Raw genomic sequence first — 19,426 nt, 5'->3', positions numbered from 1 at the left:
GGAGACGGAGAGACTGCGCACATGTAATGTTTATCTTCACACTTTCACTGCAGCTGTTCGTTTAAAACGAACAAAAACTTGACGAATAAAAAATGCTGTGGTCGCATTCGAATGGAGTTCTTACGTATACGTTCAAAAGACACTGTATACTGATAGATTCTTGTTCGGGATACTGTTTCTGCCGCACTGTTGCTGATATCATACCATGGCAGACTAGCTCGCAACAAAGTTCGTAAGCGGAAAAAGCGCTGTGTAACTTACGAGTGCTCTTTCGGCTCCCCTAAAAGGCTTAATGCGATTCAGCTGCTTTAGTCGCCAATGAGGCTGGAACAACCAGCGGCATGCGTCAAAGAGTACCTCCCCCAAATACTCCATCAATCCATGATGATCTATGTTGATCTATGTTGATCCATGTTGATCTATTTTATTTTGACTAGTTGTACTTCGTGCGATTTACGCTTTTCTGTGAACTACCTGATCCAGTTTACCACACAGCTATACTTCTACATATTCACACAACTGAGTAGGCGTAAGCATGGTCAAGCTTTGCTTCTTATGTACTGACCCGTTGCCTAGGATTCCAATATAACAGGACATGTGCTGAAGCACTATGAGGAGGCCCTTCTCATGTGCTTTCTTGTACAACACAGCTATGCATATGACAGCTATCCTCTGTTCCTCTGTTCAATGGATGTCCGGCTCTTTTTAGAGTTGACATAGAATTTCAGAAGTTCGTCCACCGCCGCGTAATATCCCAGGATTGTTCTTAAATCAGCTGATGCTGTTGTGTTAGCGAACTAGGAACGCGCACTTGAACAAACAGGAAAACCTTCGATGAAAGTTAGCGTACTGTGAAATATCCGATATAATTGAGGTTTATTCTCCTATCCACTGAAAACGGTGCGTAAACAAAGCAGCACAGCAAGCACGCTAGGGTACATATAAAGTTCGCGCTCACAACGCTAATGCCAGCCGCATAAGGCAGGACATAGTACTGGCTCCTATACGGGGGCGTTTGACCATAGCGCTGGCGATGAGTCCTCTATACTTCGCAATATTTTTCAGCTAAACACATTGCGCGTCGTTAACCTTTTTCATCTCACTGACGTACCGGTACGGTTTCACCTTTCTGTACAGCCACGTGGCCGGCGTCAGGTATTAATGTGAGGACCATACCAAAAAAGAATTTCCCATTGTCCGTGTCATTTTCTCTCTTTCGCGACTCACACATAGCTGTTCATAATTTCGCGAAAGGATTCATCTCGCCAGAGACGCTCGAAATTCTAAGTGATAACAGCGATCATAATCATGGGCCGATCGAAATCATTTCGGCGCACACACACGCCTCTCTCCCCAGTAACGAGGCGGCTCACAATGTAGCTCGAAGACTTACTCGCCGAGCAAGTGAGCCAGCCCAATCGGGCACGAGAGGAGACCGCATGGTCACCTACAAAAAAATCACCGATTACTATTGGCTGGGAAGGGCCCGGTGCCCACCAGCTCATCCCGAACTAACCAAAAAACAGGCGGTAACCTGATGCCTACTGCAAACAAACATGTCTCCTAACCCGGTGACGTGCAGCAGGTTCTATCCCCGGCAATACAATGATCAATGTAAATTATGTAAGGGTAGGGCGGATAGGCCACATATTCCATGGGCATGCTCAAAGACGGCTCCTCTCGAGTGCCGAAAAATTAAAAACTGGCAGCAGTGGGAGACCCTGCTGCTCAGCTCAGACCAGCGAGACCAGGTCTGGGCCGTCCAGCTAGCCGAGGCAGCCGCTGAGACCCGGGGGATCTCGGCCATCCGCTAGGCGGAGGGAGGCTGCGTCCGCCCCCGTTATTACTGGCACCGATAAAGGTTAGCTCTCTCTCTCTCCCTTTTATGTCACCAAAACTAAGCCGTTCTGTCCATTCTTAATACCTGAGAGAAAATAGAAAAGAACTCGACGCTGGAGGTGCGTCGATTCCAAAAAAAAAAAATCTGACGCTCAAAGGGCCAAGGGCCCTCTCCTTTAAGAAACCCTCTGATAAGCCAGGCATGCATCTTTGTGAGCGGGGCCACATCACAACTGCGGCGGTGGCGGCGACACAGATGGCACCCACGGCGTGAATGCGCCTCGAACCGCCGTATATTTTATATCGTAAGAATAACAAAAAGCGACGAAATGTCTACTCGAATACGGAACCGTAGAGCAGGTGAGGGGCAACGGATTCTACAGTGCAGTTGTAAACCTAGCGACTATTACCAATGCAACTAAACGCGTCGTTCGTTTCGGTCTTTGTTTTTGTTGAAGCTCAATCATCCAACTGTTGGTTTAATTAAATTCTTTGCGACTACGCCAGTGTTACACCCTTGCAGACAGCGCCCGTGCATAAATAATATGCCAGTGCTGAGATTCCATGCGGAATTCACTGGAATACAGCAGCACTAATACGATTATTTATTGCCGATTCATGCGCGAGCACTCAGAGCTCGTACCTCCAGTGCGTCGCGCTTTGGGAGCAAGGATTATCTCCTGCCTCATCGCTTATTTATACTGCAGTTTGACGTTTAAAAATGCAGTGTTCAGTCACAAAGTTTTGCAGCGCTGCTCTTCGAGACAATTGTATTTAAAATCGAGTCTATTTGCTCCAGCTCCTGCTTCGTATAGCGGCCATCAAAGATGGCTACAAGCTGTCGGTTTCAATGCAACCAGCTGCTCGTGGGGCGAACTTGCGGAGGACATCTGCCCTCAAACGCGGGCACTCGTTTGGAACGGGGTTTTTGTTGGAGAGAACAGTGGGGTTTGGAGCAAAAGATTCCCGACTGCTTCTCACGCTTCCTGGCAATTACAGCGTATGTAACCGTAATGTTTACCGGGAAACGCTAGCGGCGATCGCTACGCACGAAGGCGGGCTTTCTGGTAGAAACGCGGCCTCTTGTGTGGACCGCGATGCAGCGGATGCGAGCGCCACCTGGAAGTGTTTCAAGGAAGCGGGCGCCCGCTACGTGGACTCTGAGATATTCACGCGCCGGCGCACGCAGATGGCGAAAACCGTGGGCGGTCTATAAATTGTAGAAACGCTCAAAAAGGGGACGTTTGAGGTTTCGCGAAACCGAATTATATTTTTTCGTATATTCAAATTACAATCCGAGAGCAATCATTTCTGTGGGTTGTGTGTAAGTCGTACTTTACGATTTTTCTACGTATTTTGGCTTGAAAAATACAATTCGTTCAGTAAGTTCTTTTCGCGGCATGGAGGCCTCGGTATGACTGGCTCAAAAAATGTTTTTACCTAAACGACGTCCGACGCCGACACCAGATTTTCTGCGACACGATCTCCTTAACGCTATCGCGGTAAAATGAAATCGAGGAACCACGCGTAACTTGAAGCAAATGCCGGAAAAGAAAAGAACAAGCGGGAGCTTTAGAAGTTAGGCGAAAAGTAGTGAAGAAAAGCAGAGAAGCCACTGCTGCATAATTCAGTGGATTTCGGCGTCGCAAGTCGGCAAAGCGTCTGGCTGCCACGGTTGATGCATGCGCTGTGCACCAGACCATATTGGCGTCGGGTCGGCCATGAGTCAGAAAAGGCAGCGATGTGTAGGGTAACGCCGCGGCATGTACTGCACACAAATGGAATAGAAGTGCGGTTAAGGCCACATTCCATACGTCAAGACCTTAGGTATAATGTGACTCCTCCATGAACAGTATGAACTGTAAGGAAGATTTTGTGCGGTTGAATTATTTACGAATGAAATATGCGACTCTGTATTTTAACATTCATCCCCGTTTTTTCTATATAACTCAGAGAGAAATTTATGTGAAGATAGTATGCAAGGAACCTGAAGAATAAGAAAGCTGGAAGGGCTTAGTTTCTTGGTTGCAAACAATATACACACGCTTTTTTGAGAACGGATCCATGGCCTAAAGGAGTGAAATCTCCGTTCGAATAATAAAACGTACTAGAAATAAAACATAAAACACTGTAAATGTCGCCTGATATCGAGGCATTCGTGCAGGAAAAAAAAATCAGGTTGTAGCATGAGCAGTGTATCTCCGTAAAGAACAGCCTCAATGTCCGCACTGGATATTTATAAAAGACTGTCACCACTTTGACTAGGACACCTTCGTCTCTTGGACTTGCGGTACCTGTTAATCTCGCGTAACTAATGCACTATTAATCTTCCTGAGACACACTGGTCTGACTGAGATACTTAAGTTTGTAGCGTGCTCTTTGATTCTTTTCCTAAATTGTGCATCTCTGTCGTGTACTTTTCATATTTTATTTTTTATCTTACCTTACTACAGCATGCTAGGCGTGCCGACAGGAATGCTTTTCATGATACATTAAGGGTCTAGCTCTCTCTCTCTCTCTCGCTCACACACACACAACACACACACACACACACACACACACACACACACACACACACACACACACACACACACACACACACGCACGCGCACACGCGCACACACACACGCACACACACGCACGCACGCACGCACACACACACACACACACACAGACCCCCCACCCAACAAACACAAACACACATGCATAAGCATACGCTATGACTGCGCAAGAACTAGCCGTCCTGAGTAGTTCATAAAATGCCAAAGTTGTTGTGGAAGTCAAAACCTCCCTCCTCGGTGGCGTGTTCTAAGCACAACACTCGCGAACGTGCGCTCGAAAGCCACGTGAATAGGATAACAACATGCGCACAAATTGTTTGATTTAAACGGATGCATGGTAAATTAAAAGCAGCAGGGGATATTCTTTTTAAAGTTAAGCAATGGATGAGACAACGAACACTACAACGAGGAAAACAATTTTTTACCTTGAGTAGCTCAGGTCAAGACAAAGAGGAATAAAGGCTAAAAACTGGTCTTAGCCGACTGCCGCCAAGACTTGTATGCGACGATGCCGGGTAGCAACTACATGATTTGCCTGTACGTACTCCGCGGTTCAATGCTTCATACGCATTCTAACAACAATTTTTACGAGCGTGTTAGTCGGAACCTCACTCACTGTTATTTGTTATGTTTTTCTGTCGAAGAGTCTTAGTCGTGCAACTTTGCCTCATTATAAAGCGGTCACAACAAAAATCACCGGCGCTGAACCTAACCTCGGTGTTCCCTATCATATTGGCGACGAATGCACATCATACTGGCAACTTTTCAGGCCACTGACTAAGGCTTATAGACATACCAAGAAACTATAGCTTTATTTTTTTGCTATTCTTCACCGTCACACAAACAAAAGGTAGCCTAACTATCGATTTTTATTTTTCACAGTAATCTCCACTTGAGGGAAAAAGGCCATGATATCTCCTTGCAATGGATGCCAGGTCATTGCGGTATCATTGGAAAAGATGAAGCAGATAAGGCAGCTCTGACGTCAAACAAAGACCACTGCGTCCCCATTCCTTTCTTAATGACCGACGCTGCGAGACAACTTCGCATTCTAGCACGCACGCTCTCCTTAGCAGAGTGGAATACCGCACTTACTAGGCACACCCGACTCCACAGTCTAGTGATTTCATTCAAACCCTTGATGACACTCAAACCCTTCACTGAAACTCGGACCTCCGGCAGAAATGGACCGACACGAAGCGTCTCGTGTGTCGGTTGTGGCTTGAGTTGCATTCACGAAATCTTGCTCAGCACTAATTGGAATGGCTGATAGTCCTGGTTGTGATGTTTGCGAACGCGAGGAGAAAATTGACCACTTATTGTGCCACTCTCCTCAATTTCCAACACAAAGACTATCTTTGTCCAACGCGTTGAGGAAATCAGATGATCGTCTTCTGAGTGAAGAGACGGTATACTAGAGCACCGTCCCCACCGATCATCGGCGCAGAAGGCCGTGAAGGAACTTGTGTGCTTTCTCGGAACGTTTGGTTCGCACAAAACGCTTTGACTCAAGCACTGTCCGTGCACGTATCTATACTCTCTCTCTCTCTCTCTTTCCCCTTCCCCTTCTCCCTTCCCCCAGTTTAGGGTAGCCAACCAGACTCTTGACTGGTTAACATCCCTGCCTTCCTTATATCCCCCTTCTTTCTCACACACAGTAACCACTTACTCATTTTATTAAACATTGCACTCGATTGCGGCTGAATTGGGCAACATAAAAATGGCTTTCTGATTTTGTTGTTGCGAATATTTGCTTTTATCTATTGTGTTTAGTTTACTTATGAACTCAGCAACCGTTGCGCAGTTTTACGTGGCCGCTACTTGCTCTGTGATGCCCAATTTTAAACTCTTTCTGGTCAAAATTAGCACTTCTACCGATATGATTTCTGCGTGCTTCCTAAATTAAGGAAGCGGTATCGTACACATATGCATTCTGATTAATTGTCCTGTAGTTGTCTAATTTCATACAACCATGCGTATATATCGCAGTACACTTGTAGCAGCTTAGCATGCAATATTTTGTAACTTTTGATGTATTACTCCACTACAAAAGAATAAACGTGCGGAAACAAAGAAAACACGGTAAATGACTGTATTTACGACACAGAATTTCATTCAATGGATGTAACAGATTATTTTATTTTAAAGAATGTCATTTTTCTGTATATAGTCAAAGAGAAAGCTTTTCTAGATTTTTACAGAATTGATTCCCTTACAGTAAAGTGAAAACCTCGTCACGAAGGCTGTGAGCGAAATCAGATTTGTTCGTCTCTTCACCAACTACACACTCGTCTGTAGCTTCACCAGACACTCAAGTGTATGTAGCTAGATATCGCATGCGCGATCTAAGTGGAGCTGTTTTCTTAGTAAGATGAAGCAAGATACAGATGCAGTCAGATGTGTCTCTATCTGTTTATATTGCTATGCTCGAAGTCATGTTACTTAGAGCACAGTTATATAAACTCGTAGAGTGGATACTTGGATGTGCTTTCCGTAGTGCCGGGTCACTTTGAGCGAGGTGTCCTTTCAGTGGTCACATCTCATATGTTTTACGCAGCGTGCTCATCTCTGTATGTACTAGGATGCAATCTAATTGCAGCATAGAAATCTTGCTTACTGTTAGAACGCTGCGGTCGTGCACGAATCATTGCTGTTCAAATGAAATAAACTATGTGACAACATTTTTCATGTCATATTACGGAAAAACAATGAACCCCTAGTATTGATTATATCACAGAAAAGCAAGCTAACAGAACGCACAAGAGAAGAAAAATGAATGTTGAAAAATCGCCGTACATTTCCGGTTTCTATCAAACAAATTTCGAAAGTGTAAGTTCTCATGAAATTACGAAGTGAACCTCGGTATATACTGACAGCCAAACCAGAGTGAGAAAATATAACGTCTAATACACACTCCGAACCAGCGTATTTCGCAAATAAAGTTAATATTCTGTTTTTCTGCTTAGCGTTATCCTCTCATGTGTCTTGTCTTTCTCTCTCCAGGCCACAACACAGAACCGATGGTCAGGCTGCTCAGCATTTACGTCCGCTTCTAGCTGTTTTTGGGACTAGCCAATGCTCCTGTTCTCTTGTACATGCAGAAAAAAGTCGTTACCAAGGACTGTACTTGCTTTTTGACATCACGCGATTCTTTACGCCGCTGACGCTACGTTTGCAAACCAGCTATGCCATAATCGGATAATCCAGCAGCCCGACGGATGCAACAACACAGCTGCGCGCTTGGATCGGAGTCGCATCAAAGTCAGGGTATTCAGAAAACTTGCTCTGCGGACACCTCACATTGTGTGCCTTGAATTTAGCCTCCACACAAAAAAAAAAGCCTATTGGAAAGAAACCTCCGAAAACAACCGACTGAATGGCGCCTGGCAACTTTCACTAACCACTGCGTGAAAGGCATTGCCGGTGTAACACCCACGTCGCCCTCGCTTTCGAGGATAACTGACGTCGCTGGAGCATTTCTCGACCCGCTACGCGTCGGGCAATATTAGACAGCTGTGCTTGAGTTACAATTCGCGCCAATGATCATGCGACCCGTCACACACACCCCCAAGTTTACCAAGGCTTCCAGTGCAACTGGTATTGACATCAAAGTAGCGGATTTGCTTAGGAAGTTATTAATCTAATCAGAGCAGCCAGTGCTGATCAAGTTAACAATATAAGAATACGTAGCGGATTCTTTCGCTTGAACGTTCTCTTCCAGCGACCGCTGCCTTCGCATGACAGGTTGCTTTCGCATAACGTAATTCAGTGCCGGGTTCTCAGCACAGTCACAATAATGGGGTCGGGAAAGATCGTGCAACAATTGCTCGGTGAAGTTACAACCAGCTTCTCAAAAATGTTTTGACTTGTAATGCAGTGCAAGTGCTGGTCGAAAAAGAACGCGTCGTTGCTGGCTTTAATACGCAATGGAGTGAGAATATATTCCAGCATGTTGAATTTTTAAATTATGCTAAAACAGTGGAACTAAACTAGGACAAAGAAACGACAAGCCAATAAGGAACACGAGCTGACTTCTAATTGCACTCATAATTACAAGGACAGTAAACATCTACTGATTATCCTGATAGTTTGGTATTTGGCATCGGTTTGGTACTTTGGTGTCCCCGCCGGAAAATATAAAAAAATATATTCACCCTTTAGGCGTTGCCTAGACCAGACAGAATTATCAGTAGTCTTCATCAATGTTGCATTTCATTACGTGCTCACAACCGTTGGAAGACCGCCGGGGCTGCGAGCACAGACCGGCGGCCCCTACTTCGTTTACACGTAAGTATATATCTCTCGGCGTCAGCTTCACCCGACATCTTATTTGTCAGCGCTGCCTGATACAGCAGGCCTGAAACTGTGCGCGCTTCTAAGTTCATCTCATCGTGTTCCTCGTTGAAGCTGTTACAAACATCGCGCCACTAAGGCCCACCGCATTCTCCTCTTCGTAACTTATGTAGGCTTGCATGCGAACACGCATGCGCACACGGCACAGGAGTGCGCAGCTCGTTGATAAACTCCGAGGGCACCGTCGGCATCTCGAGCGAAGAGTATGAGCCCGAACACGGCACTGCACGAATGCGCAGGCAGCCTCATGAAATACCTACTATTGGCTGGCGATCCTGGCGGATAACTGGCTGCTGGGATATACCCTTTGCGAAAGTGGGATGCCCCGAATCTGTTGCGACTAGTTTGATTGCTCATTGTTCTGCTCTCGTCGAAGCGACGAAATCCGGCGCGGGTTCGAAACGTTTGAGCACCGATGCGTCACGGGAAAGGGGCTTAACGGTGCATGAACTCCGTTTCATACATAGCAGTCAACGACGTGGAAGCTGCGCAAGACGTTCGGGCAAGAAAAGTTATCACACCGCGCGTTCCGTCTATGCTTCGCAGCGCGTTCCGTCCACGCTTCACTGCGTGCCCACAGCGTTCGCTCGAGCGAGCATGCACGTGAAGCATGCTCGCTCGAGCATTCTTCACGTGCATGCTCAAAGAACAATGAAAATAAGAATGATCTAAAACAACGCATGATTAGCCGTATACCACAGTGTGTGTGTTTCTAAGAATAAAAAATTGTTTCATTCAATACTGCGTCTATATAAGAAGACACTTGTGCAGAACTGCGGTCAAAAAACGTCGAGCTATATCCAAGTGCGAACGAAGCCACTGCAAGAAATCTAGCCTCCATAGCGTTTACTGTACGTATGGAACCGAGCATATTCAGTACCAAGATGTTCTAAAGACGCATCGAGTATAGCAGATTTCTCCTTTTGTTCTTCTGAACCTGGAAACCCACGTAGCTTCACTGGAGCAGTTTGACCTTAGTCGTTTAGCATGAGAGAAAATCCAGGACTGCTGCCAGATTTTTTCGTTGCCCGTACTGTTTATTCAAGGTAGCATGTTTAGTAGGAAAGAATACTAGAAAGTACCGTCTGGCTGGTGTTCGATTAGTCATCTGAATTACACTGAAGAAGTTTGTCATGTATTGTACTATACGTTTTTTTTTCCTGTTTGTATTTACTACTCAGATTCTGAAGCAATCAAATTTGCCACCGAGCGAGAAGGCTGAGGGTTAGCTCTCGAGAGACTTGTTAACAGGTCACGTAAAGAATTCGTAGTCTAAGCCCTTCTCTATTCTGCGATAGTGGCTGCTGACGTATTACAGCAAGCCATTGTTTACCTACCCTCTCCCCCTCCCCTCTGAGTGCTTGCGTAAGTACGTAGTTTATTGCCGAATAAATGACTTACGTAGCACTGACCTTTGACTGACAAGCATTGCCATTCGACGCTTCTCGTTTCTGAATAATCAAATTATACATCTTTATATAAAAGCTATACATACCGGGTACTTGATTTTACCATTAACAGAATTTTTACTTACTGCAGAAATTTACTTATTTGCTTGAATACTCGAAGACGTAAAACATAATTATACTGCAAATAAATACCCATCATTGAATAATTGTCAAACCTTTATTATATAACTTATCGACTAATTACTTTAGCGCACATATTGCAGCACGCTAATTGAAGCCAGTGGTTTCAAAAGAAACGTCCACTTCGACCTCATATTGAGACTAGCACCAGTTTCGCAGCAAACGCAGTGAAACCTGCAGTAAAAGTGGACTGCTGTCCTACTTACTTTCTTACCAAAATGCCTCTTCATGCATGAAGCTCAGAAGTTACTGGAACACCAACGCATTTAATCGCAAACTTTGGGAACGCGCCTCTAGAGACAGGTGTCTTGCTTCACTCGATGTAGATATGACATATGTCACCGGCTATAATCTGTGAATTGCGAAATGTGGCCAAAGCAATTGATTTGAAAGTTAATTAACAGAAACTAAATTATTCAGATATCTAATTTCGCTTTTTCTGCTAATAATGTCTGCCTCCGACTAATCTAGATCAAGAAGTGGAACTGTGCAACGTTTTACGGGTCATTTAAAAAATATTGTTGGACAGAAAATAAAATAAATTAAATTGAATGGGATACCACGTGATATTCAAGTGAATTATTGGATGTCCTGATGTATATAACGTTTGGGTTGCCCTATTCTTGCCCCTCTCGGTAAGCGCCCATTTTTTAACTATTTCGCCAAATAGGTATGTATTAACATGACAGAAGGCATATGGAAACCTTAAAATATGTACTTTATTGGGCCGTACAGCTCGCACGACCATTCTTCCCTGGCCACGCATCAGACATCACCTTTGTTCCCGTGACATCGCTTAGTCGACAACTCAGAAAGCATCTGCTTTAATTTGAGCCCGCATTTCGGCATACATAGCGAACAGGCTACTGCATCAACATAATGAAGTGCGGTACGTAACCGCAACCAAACCACGTAGCAGGCGCCGTATCAGACATAGGGTTCAACACACTTGAGAGGTCGATCAACGTTCACATGATCAACTTTGGTCGAACAGGGAACGTCGCGGAGCCAACCGCTTGGACAAGAGGACATGTCTTGGTCATGGCAGCAACTGCTTTACGTGTAGTAAATGAAGCTTCGGACCATTTATATTCCATCGTCGCATTACATGGGCACGCTTTTTTTTTCCTTGTAGGGAAGATGCTGCCTGCTCCGCCACAAAGGAGGCAACATCGCTAACACGTTATTTTTGTTTTAGCAATATTTTTTATTGTATACATGGCTTTGTTTATTACTGAAAATTCCCCCCCCCCCTCCACGACCTCCTTATGTAATGCCCTACTAGGGGCCCTTAATATTGAAGGAATGATGTGAAATACAAATCTGGGCCGCCACAAGTTCTTACTAAAATAGTCCGACGGTTGAGGAAAGAAGCTTGCCTCAACAGACCTAACTTCACGGATAGCTTCACCGAATTCAAATATCTAATGCTCATTTCGAGACCAACATTTTTTTAGAGCTGTTGATGTCTGCGCTTGAAAGTGAGTAATTACGAAGGGTAAAAGGATACCTTGGGAGCGTTGCAATATTGACAATTGCTTTATTTTCTCGCATAAATAAAAACTTTAGCGCTTGGTTTTTTTGAACAAGTCTGTTTTCAAGTTAACAACCCAGGAATGTCAATAGCGGATTCAACAGGGTTTACTTCGCGCCTGTTGTAACCAAACGTGCTTTAAGCGTCAACGAACGTTGCTTTCTTGAATTTCTTTACATAAACCATCGCACATCACGGAATTTTTTTTTTTTTTATCTGGTCACTGCTTTACTGAGAAGTGCGAACTACCACAAAAGCGGACATACGAGGTTGTTGAAACATGTGGCAATGGAAGAGAGGATTCGTAAACATACCATCTCAACCGTAATCTCACCCAAGAAGACAATTGGGCTAAGTTTTATTTCCAGCAACGGGCCAGCATGGTATCGTATTAAACAGAAACACCGCCGGTTTTCTAGTTCATTGTTACAGTGCAACTGTGTCTTTTTCTAATGATTGTGGCCTAACTGACTGAAAAGTCTCGAGGAAGGTTTTGCACGCTGTTTTCTAGTTGAATATCCACGATCTACCTAAATATTGCTTAACCTATGTACTTAAAATACTCTCAAATACCCATACATCATTGATAATTTTCACAGACTATGCACTTATGTTACTTATGATTTCGCCACACTGGACAACTGCGCCCTTTCTTTTTTCTTTAATAAAGTTAACGGCGCAAGTCACTTACTTTATTTTCTACCTTAATTCCAGAGGTGATTGGAATTCGGAATGAGTGATCCGGCCAATTCGCGAGACCGAATCACCGGACGCACCAGTGCGACAATTCCTCGGAGAAGACACGATTCAAATCCCGTGATGCGAATTGCTTTAACTGGTACTAATGCGATGTCGCCTGTAAAATAATTAAAGGAGCTGTGATATGACTCACCGTACGGTAGAGTCTGCGTGCAGCTCCTACGATGAGGCACCGCAGGCACGAAGGAGTCTCCCGAAGCCAAGGCCGGGTCTGTTATCTCAATCACCTGCATCATTCGCGGATCTGCAAAGATAAAGTTTGTTTGGCACTATGAAGGAGGCGCTGTTCTACACCGTCGTCTACCCGTACTCATGTGCAAACGGCTATTGAGCGAGAGTTCGGTGAAGTTAGTTGCAGTTACTACCTAGCTTAAGTTACTAGGTTAAGTTACTGCCTAAAATAACCCGTTCTGTCAGAGATGGCCCGCAAAACACAAACAAAATGGCAGGAAGTGCTGCACCATCAATGGATGGTAAAATCACCGCGATATATTGTGTCCCTGCTTACGCTAGCCAAAGCGCTCAAAGAAGAAAAAATTATAAACATTGTCCAAGTTACAATTTTAAACCTGCGATGTTCGGCAGTCAGTCTTCCGACGACCGTACACTCTATGTCACCTGATCGTATCTTTCACCCTGATTTTTTAATATTTTTCTTCGAACAGAGCGGCTAATGTTAGCTCGCACACACGCTATAGCCGCCCCAAGCAATAAAAGGACATAAGAATGGTGTCGACATAAGGTGTTCTTTGGTTGCTTATATTGAGTATGTCGAATAGCCAATCATATAAAAGAAGTGCTGCCGGTTCTTTGGTGAATCATGCGCTTGTAAAGGCCCCAATCTTCACTATAAAGTCTGGGGACGTGGTCCTATTTTACCTTTTCATTTTAGTCTTGTTTGTTTGGGTTCTCTTAGTCTCTTTGCTATATTCATTTCCCCGACTCTGTTCTACCACCGTCTACACTAAATCAACTGAGGTTACTTCTATTGTGAGAGAAATACAGTAGCCATGTCCACATCTACACTAACGGTTCGAACGCATCTACCAGTTCCGGTGGTGTTGTGCCTACACCTACAAGAGGTGTAACACTAAGATTCAAGACGTCGATGTCACGACGTCTACGGCTGCACAACTCATGGCTCTTCCCAGTGCACCTCAATTTATTCGCACAGGGTCCTGGTACTTGGGCCATGTTTTCTTGCTTCAGACTGGCTTTACACTCCGTACAGCCAATTCTCTGAAGTGGAACTCACGAACAGCTAACGTACTAAATTCTCAAAATTCCCCATCACATCGAATAAGAACGCCACGAAATTATTTTGCAGTGGCTACCTGGCCATTGCACGATCAGTGGAAATGGCCACGCAGACATAGCCGCTCCTAGAGTTCCATGAAGAACACAGAGCTCGCATTCCTCCTTCCGGGTCAGGCGCTGAAAGCCATCCTTCGTCAACTGGCACGCAGGCTTTTTAACGGAGTGTAAAACCACAAATGTAAGGCGCACGATGTTAGACGAGCTGAACTCTCCGCTCCAACTCCGACCTCCAATCGGGCTTCAGCGATGCGAGGCATCGCTTCTATACAGGCTGTCGTTGGAAGTGCCTTTCACGAAGGCGTGCACTACTTTGATTGGAATGACCGACACTGCTGCATGCGACGTCTCCAGCAGCAAAGAGAACACCGAACATTTATCGCACAACTGTCATCAATTTCAGTGGGAAAGGCAAACATTATCTATCGCATTGCGACGACTGGACGATCTGTCGTTGTCTGTGAAGGCGCTACTTGAAGACCTTTCCCATCACCCGTCGGCCCACAAAGCTGTGAATGCACTTTAATTTTTGTTGAGGTCAACGGGACTGTGAACGCATTCGACTTGGTGAGACCTCCGTCGCGCATGCGCGAACTCACCGCGTTCCCTCCCCTGCCCCACTCCTCTATCTATTCTTTCTATTCCCCCTTTTCCATCCCCCAGTGTAGGGTAGTCAACCAGATGCATTTCTCGCTAACATACCTGCTTTCTCTCGTTCTTTCATCCACCTTCTCCTTAGGCTGCTCCGGCTATAGATGGCGCGTTCGGTGGTGGCGATGCGTCGCATTTCTGCGCCGCCTCGGCTAATGCTTGCGAACCGTGTTCGTCAACGAAGTCTACTACGCGTCTCTTGCACAGTAAGGATATTTCACCTTAGCGCGGTTCACCGTTCTTTTTAAAGCGAAAACTTTACAGGTCGCAAACTTGCGATTTCGCCGTGGCGGTGCTCCGAGGAGGCACATGACGTCACAACGCGCACCTCGCCACGGATATTAAAACGAAAGCTTTACTGGCCGCGAACTTGCGATTTCGCCGTGGCGGTGCTCCGAGGAGCCACATGACAACACAACACGCGCCTCGCCGCGGATATTTCTCTCTCTCTCTCTCTCTCTTTCTCTCTCTCGCTCCCTAGTCACTACTGCGCATGCGCCACTAGTAGCACCGAGCCACAGGTGCTCGGGCCAAAGGTGCTCGGCCACAGGTGCCAGAGCCAAAGGCGCGGCGCCACCGCCGTTTGGTATGACGTCACACCGTGTTCCTCGTCGTAGCGCTCACCTCCACTCGCTTCGCCAGCTGCGTCACATGCCTGATAACATGTCGGAAGATCGAAAAGGAGAGCTCGAGTGCGCCGCAACCACAGTTGAGGCGCCAGTATGGACGGCGACAATTCTGATAAGCAGGAGGAGGCCTGGAATCGACATCGAAACGAGATAAAGAGGAAACGAATCGCCCAGGAAACAGACGAACAGCACGCCCAACGACTGGCCAAACGCCGCCACATAGCTAGACAACCAGACTAACCTGGACTTGCAATCAAGATTAACCAAGGCTAACTATGTTATGCCTTAGCTTTTGCTACGTATATCCTGGCATAGCCGGGCTAAGCCACTGCCAATTTTTGCTTAGACCGACTCACTAACTCCGTGTAAACTGTGTAATTTTAAAGCTAACTTTCGCAGAAAAATTCGGGAATCCGTGGAGTATGCGAGTAGAAATGCAAATTATTACGCACAGCCGTTGCATGTCATCGTCGTCACGTTGTCGGGATTACGTTGTCGCCGTACCGGCTTTGTCAAGCTGCCGTCCTGACGCTATCCCAGCGCTGACCAAGACATGTAGACGATAATTTCGGCTATGATGGACGCTAGACACCGCCGTCAGCCCGGGAGAGCGAACGCTGCAAACCGGGTTACACTAAGTGAGTGTGTGACATTAGGCGGCCATTCCTGGAGTTCGACGCCTCTCGTAACGCCATCCCCTCTCTTGCCTTTTACTTTACGCGAACAAATGGACAAGAACCGGACAACTGCGACTGTCCTCATATGATATACTGCTATGATATGAAAGAGCGCGTCCGTTTGCAAGCGTTCGGCATACAGGTTCCTGGCTAGCTGCAGGCCGACTCCTAACAGCCAAGATATAGTGCCAGTATCAAGCCAGGTACTGCAGCTTACGTAGCGTACCACGGAAAATCATATGCAATCTCACGAATCCTATCAACTTGTACCATATGTAGGAGTACTCCACCATTCTGGCGAAAAAGCCTCAGGTTTACTAATCTTGCACGATATGGAAATTGCACGACTTTCCAAACCATGTTCCACAGTCCATCCAGAAGAAACGCTCTGCTGGTAAATAAATATATTCGAATGAGCGAAAAACGCTTCAGTGTGTATCTAGTGTACATTTGGCAGAGTAACTATTATACAAAACAACTAGGGGAAAAATAATTTGTATTGACCTGCTGCTGCGTTAATTCAACATATATATGCAACTTTTCCTGTAATGCTTCAGTTACGAATTAGGGAAGCGTTTGTGGTGTTTAACGTCCCAAAGCGTGTTGACAACTGTTATTTTAGCATGTGGACAAACAAAAGTCGCCACAAATGTTGCTAAACTGTGGAGTGAATTGCTTAATATGATGGCGGACTTGGGGAACGTAAACATAAGCTATCATGGCGTAACGCTTCTGCCGAAATATTTTCCCACAGGGGAAGCAAACCGGAAAGGTGAGGAATAATAAACAGTGAAATAGCCGGCAAGGTGCACATCACGTTTTCTTTACAATCGTACTGAACACACAATGCTTGACGACGGCAGAAATCATACCTAAGCTTCCAGATATTTAGATTCCAACCGCAGGACGGTTCACAAGAACACAGGTCACCGGAATTTTGCAAAACACACAGGCTTTGTTCACGCAAACTTTCTAGTTCTCGAGAAATGAGAACTCAATCATGCAACAGACTTTAGGTCATGTTTCCATTACGCGAATAATAATTGCGTAATTTTTATGCAGGTCAAATAACACATTGTCACCTCGAGTACCCCTGAATACTGTTGGTTTGTCCAAGAGTGAGAAAGCAAGGACAGGAAAGGCCGGGAGGTCAACCAGACGAGCGCCCAGTTTGCTATCCTACTCTGGGGGTGGGGGAAAGGGGAACTATGAAAAAAGGAGAGAGTAAGCACTGAGTACGTGTTGGAGGATGCACAGGCACACTAGAAACGCTCTCTTAAGCCGGTGGACTGTAAGTATTGTACTATGCACGAATCACTTTTCGTGTTAGTGACAGGTGTGGCCACGGTCCGAGTATCTTTGGCTCGGTGAACGGTTTTGAGTCCAGTCGTTGTAAAGTTGCCCGCAGCAGAGGCGCTGTATTGTGCATCGAAGCGAGGGCAGCTACACAATAGGTGCTCGATGGTTCCCTCGCACCCACAGGAGTCGCACATCGGGCTCTCAGCCATTCCGAAACGATAGAAGCATGCGTTCCCCACAGCCACAAGCGCCACAGCAAGGTTGTCCAAATCCATGAGAAACGATGGTGTGAGTTTATTTTCGCGTGAACGAGCCCAGTTGCGCAGTTATGTGGATCTTTATAGTCTGGACGATTTACAGGCTCCGTTCTAAAGAGTGCCAGAAAATTTATTGCAGATAATATTGGTGGTTTGCAGTACTGCGTTTTCGAAAGTAAACAAATCCAGCAAGCTAAGTTAAATCGCAGCGTCCGGATTTCGTAAAAAATAAAAATAAATGAATAGGACTGTTCCATTCCTGAACAAATTCAGGTAATCAAGAAAGCTCCGACCGCCGTCTCGCAATAGGAACAGCGATCACAGTCACTAACAGCATTGCTAGTAGATGGGACCGAAATGCGTATTACCCAAGGAAGCAGAGTACATTTCGTGAGCATAATCAGGTGACATGAAAACATCAATTGGCGCAGAAACTTAACAAGGTGCCACCACCGACCACAGGTTTCTCAGCCTTGAGAAACCTGTGGCCGTTTTCTCAGCCTTGAGAAACCTCAAAGCCATTGCGTGACAGGACGTTCGTTTTTAGCGACGAATGCGTCTCCTCGAGTAATTAAATGGCTGGAAGAAACAACGAAGCTATTTGCCTAAAAATAAAAGCAAACACAAACAAAACAATTGTCGCTTGATAAATGAAATGATGCGCTCGAAGGTGCTCCTTGCTTGGAGTCACAATATGCCAGCAGCGTTGGTTTTGTCGCATCATTCTGTGGAGAAGAACCAGTACAGGCTATACGTAGGGGCAGACTGTCTGTGCTGGGTGTTTTAACGTTAACATAATTTTTAATCATCACCCGTGGCATGCAGTACAATTGTTCTTCAGCTAGGTTGCTTTTAGAGGCACGCATTATTTGTACAAGAAATGAAAGCGACTATATGAATATTTAATAATTTTTTTATTATTAATATATGCACATATTGAAATTTATGAGTGGTTGCCGGTGGCCTAAAGCAACATTCTATTGAATAAATTCTGAGGACGACACCACTTTCGAAATGCCTACGACCCTGAGATTTGCGACGAAATCATTCGCGTTCCAGAAACTTCTGAGCTTCACTGCTTAAAATGTAGTTATGTTAAGGAAAGAAAGGAAGTAAGCCAACAGTATTATGGCACATTTACGCTTATCGGAAAACTGCGGCTAGTTTCATTACTGCATCCAGCAAATGATGGCAGCGCTTCCGATAACATAACGCCGGATTAAGAAGCAAGGCGTTCTGCGCGAGTCATCAAAAGACGCGAGAGAATGCAGAAGGTCAAGTGATAGCCGAAGAAATGGAATGCCCAACGGGCGCACGAGCCAGCACAGGTGCGTTTACGTTACAGTGAAAGACTCGCGCAAATGTGGTGGAGCAGATGGAAAAGGCGGCGGCCCGTCGAACGTTGATTCGACGAGCAGTGTGCCTCGTTTAGAAAAAGGACATGGCTTGCCCGATTATGGGAAAGGCATGGGCACCAGCGTTCGTGCGCTATATAGTCTCGACAGCAGGTGCGGTGCGAGAATACGGCTCGTCAATGCAGTTTGACAAGCGCTCCCGTGGTCCTTATACTTTTGCTCACGGGTGTATAAATTTTGTGAGCACCATGTGAAGCCCGTTTGTCGCGGCCTCGGTGTAATACACAGGCTCTTTAGGTGAGGACACTCGCGATACCCGATTGGGCAGGTAAGGCAGACACAGTTCGCGCCCGTCGGTTCGTTGACGGCAGATATCTATCGACGGGCCGACGCAACTTCAAGACGGAAAATATTTGGTCTACCGTTGCTATAGCAACCAGCGCTTCGCTTCATATCCTAATTCATTGACAGGTCGGCGCTCTATCCGCTGCGTCACCTCTGAAATGTATAGCCGCTGTTGTCGGGAGCGTGTCATATAGGCGCCTTCCTACATCCGCCAGTGACCTACTTTCGCTGCGTCACTCAATCGTTTCGGATTTCCAGCGAAGC

The 19,426-nt window shown here is 45.7% G+C and overlaps 1 long non-coding RNA gene across 4 annotated transcripts in view; it reads right to left on the bottom strand.

Moving 5' to 3' along the window:
• The window catches only part of LOC140214265 (uncharacterized), a 193,684-nt gene that overhangs the window by 148,813 nt on the left and 25,445 nt on the right, over positions 1-19,426 (bottom strand). For all 4 annotated transcript variants that reach the window (XR_011891240.1, XR_011891237.1, XR_011891239.1 and 1 more), the window contains exon 2: positions 12,769-12,879. This is a non-coding gene — a long non-coding RNA (uncharacterized lncRNA). The remainder of the gene's footprint in view (positions 1-12,768; positions 12,880-19,426) is intronic.

This window comes from Dermacentor andersoni, chromosome 11 (genome assembly GCF_023375885.2).
Source record: "Dermacentor andersoni chromosome 11, qqDerAnde1_hic_scaffold, whole genome shotgun sequence".
Lineage (NCBI taxonomy): Eukaryota > Metazoa > Arthropoda > Arachnida > Ixodida > Ixodidae > Dermacentor > Dermacentor andersoni.
The sequence above is the reverse complement of the archived record's forward strand: the minus strand, read 5'-3'. Positions and strand labels throughout refer to the sequence as shown.